A 3,411-nucleotide genomic window follows, 5' to 3' on the forward strand; every position below is an offset into this window, starting at 1 on the left:
CCTACCTGCCTCAGCCTCCCAAAGTGCTGGGATTACAGGTGTGAGCCACTGTGCCCGGCCTAATTTTTTATTTTTTTGTAGAGACAGGGTTTCACCATGTTGGTCAGGCTGGTCTCGAACTCCTGACCTCAGGTGATCTGCCCGCCTCAGCCTCAAAAAGTACAGGGATTACAGGCGTAAGCCACTGTGCCTGGCTAGGACTCATTATTAAGTTCAGAATCTCTAGATCTTAGTGAGACTCTGTTCAAGCTAAACCATACTATGATACAATTATTAAAGAAATTGGGGGGAATAAAAGAAATTGGGACCTGGCTATGTTTTAAATTTTATTTATTTTTTATTTTTTAGATCCAGGATCTCTCTCTGTTGTCCAGGCTGAACTTCAGTTCCTGAGCTTACATGAGCCTCTGGCCTCAGCCTCCCAAGCAGCGAGAACTACAGGTATGCGCCATCACGCTCAGCTAACCACCCCTGTTTAACCGGAGTTTGCAAATGCCAAAGTTGTAGATAGGTAATAAAATCTACTCAGCTGGGTGCGGTGGCTCACACCTGTAATCCCAGAACTTTGGGAGGCTGAGGTAGGAGAATTGCTTGAACTGGGACCCGGGAGGCAGAGGTTGCAGTGAGCTGAGACTGCGCCACTGCCCGCCAGCCTGGGCTACAGAGTGAGACTCCATCTAAAAAAAAAAAAAAAAAAAAATCTACTCACTGGTAGATTTTACAGACCTGATCTTGCTATGTTGCCCAGGCTGGTCTATAGCACCTGGGCTCAAGTGATCCTCCCATTTGAGTCTCTCAAAGTGGCATCAGCCACCACCCCCAGCCCTGCAAATAAACTTCTTTTCTTTTTAAATTACCCAGTTTCAAGTGTTCCTTTATAGCGACACCAGTGGACTAAGATGTACATGAATGCAGACTTACTATAGAAGAACGAACTTGTTTTGGAAGGTCTGTCTTTTTATTGGAAGAATGTGATACTGGTGAGCATTACGCTGGACTAGGGATAGGAGAGCTGGCAGCTCTTCTTTCATCACTCCCTCACTTAGCCTCAGGCAAGAAAGCTTAATTTCCCAAGCCATGAAAAGAAGAAAACCCTTTCCACTTTCTGCTTACTAAGGAGGATTATCGGAGAAAAAGTCTGTAAAGTGCTCTAACTTCAGAGAAGTATCAAATGGCCCTGTGTTATTTGTCTTACTCTCTGGAAACCACTTTATTTATTTATTTTATTTGTATTTATTGTTTTTCGAGACAGAGTCTTGCTCTGTCACCCAGGCTGGAGTGCAGTGGTGCTATCTCAGCTCACTGCAACCTCCCTCCAGCTCACTGCAACCTCTGCCTCCTAGGTTCAAGCGATTCTCCTGTCTCAGTCTCCCGAGTAGCTGGGATTACAGGTGACTGCTGCCACACAGGGCTAATTTTTGTACTTTTGGTGGAGACGAGGATTCACCATGTTGGCCAGGCTGGTCTTAAACTCCTGAGCTCGTGATCTGCCCACCCTGGCCTCCCAAAGTGCTGGGGTTACAGGCATGAGCCACCATGCCTGGCCTATTTATTTATTTTATTATTATCATTTTTTTAGACTGAGTCTTGCTCCGTCGCCCAGGCTGGAGTGCAGTGGCGCGATCTCGGCTCATTGCCAACCTCTGTCTCCTGGGTTCAAGTAATTCTCCTGCCTCAGCCTCCCAAGTAGCTGGGATTGCAGGGATGTGCCACCATACCTGGCTAATTTTTTTGTATTTTTAGTAGAGGTGGGGTTTCACTGTATTGGCCAGGCTGGTCTCGAACTCCTGACCTCCTTGGCTTCCCAAAGTGCTGGGATTAGAAGCATGAGCCACGGCACCTGGCCTTTTTTTTTTTGGACAGAGTCTCTGTCGCCCAGGCTGGTGGTGTGCAGTTGAACAATCTTAGCTCAATGCAACCTCCACCTCCTAGATTCAAGTGAGTCTCACGCCTCAACCTCCCAAGTAGCTGGGATTACAGGCTCGTGCCACCACGCTGGGCTGATTTTTATGCTTTTAGTAGAGATAGGCTTTCACCATGTTGGCCAGGCTGATCTGACACTCCTGACCTATAGTGATCTGCCCGCCTTGGTCTTGCAAAGTGTTGGGATTACGGGCATGAGCCACCACAGCTGGCCTGGAAACCACTTTAAAGTTCTGTTTGTTTCACTTTCAGGATTCTTCAGCTATTTGGCAAAGTTGAAGACATAAGCTCCCGGTTCATAACCATTTTTTCCACTTTACGAAGATTACATGTACGAGTTGACAGCATAATTCACTGGCAGAATTCCAAAAAGACTGTATGAGTCCAAAACAAAATCATTGTGGGAGCCATCTGTTCTCCAGCTGCAGAGATGTTTCTCTAAAGTGCACTAAGTATTGTTGAAACCATTTTTACTGTAGCGGAAGTCAATCAGACAGTCTGGATTCAGATGGGAGCCGGCTTAAGCATTCAGATGAAGAGATGCTTTGTCATTTCCATCACTGAGTCCATTTTATGACCTATCTACAACTTTGGCATCTGCAAACTCAGGTTAAGCAGGGATGGCTAGAGAGTCCCTTTGATCTTTTAAATTATGAAACTTATGCAATGACTACAAAGAAGATAGATTACCTTGAGTAGGTAAAATAGTTATATCTGTGAAAGTGACCAAGGACAAATAAACATATAGCAAACTAGATCCAATTCTCAAATACTTTGATCTGGCTCCTCTCTAGGCAACCAGAGTTTGGGCACTCGTCTAATGATGCAGTTGAACTTAGATGGGAGGGTGGTAGGGAGTGGGTAGAGAGGTACAAGTGCTGGAGATGAGACATGAATGGCAGAATGTAGAGAATTATTAAAACTGGGTGATGGGTACACGAGGCTTCAATGTATTATTCTATTTACTTCATATGTTTGAAATTTTCCAAAATAAGAAATGGTTTAATATAGCAAGTTGCTAACCAACTTTGTAAAAGGCTCATATAATCTTCCTTCTATGACTTGTTATCATTGGGTGATTCCATTGTTAGGATAATAATCGCCTTCTATTCTATTGTCTTATAAGCACACATGATGTTGAAATAGATTATTCAGTAACTTACAAAAATTTATTTATTTATTTATTTATTTATTTTGAGACAGAGTCTGGCTCTTGTTACCCACGCTGGAGTGCAGTGCCGCGATCTCGGCTCACTGAAACCTCCACCTCCTGAGTTCAAGCAATTCTCCTGCCTCAGCCTCCCGATAGCTGGGACTACAGCCGTGCACCACCATGCCCAGCTAATTTTGGTATTTTTAGTAGAGACGGAGTTTCACCATGTTGACCAGGATGGTCTCAATTTCTTGACCTCGTGATCCACCCGCCTTGGCCCCCCAAAGTGCTGGGATTATAGGCGTGAGCCACCTCGCCCGGCCTATTATTATGTT

Source organism: Cebus imitator, unplaced genomic scaffold, assembly GCF_001604975.1.
Source record: "Cebus imitator isolate Cc_AM_T3 unplaced genomic scaffold, Cebus_imitator-1.0 Scaffold169, whole genome shotgun sequence".
NCBI lineage: Eukaryota > Metazoa > Chordata > Mammalia > Primates > Cebidae > Cebus > Cebus imitator.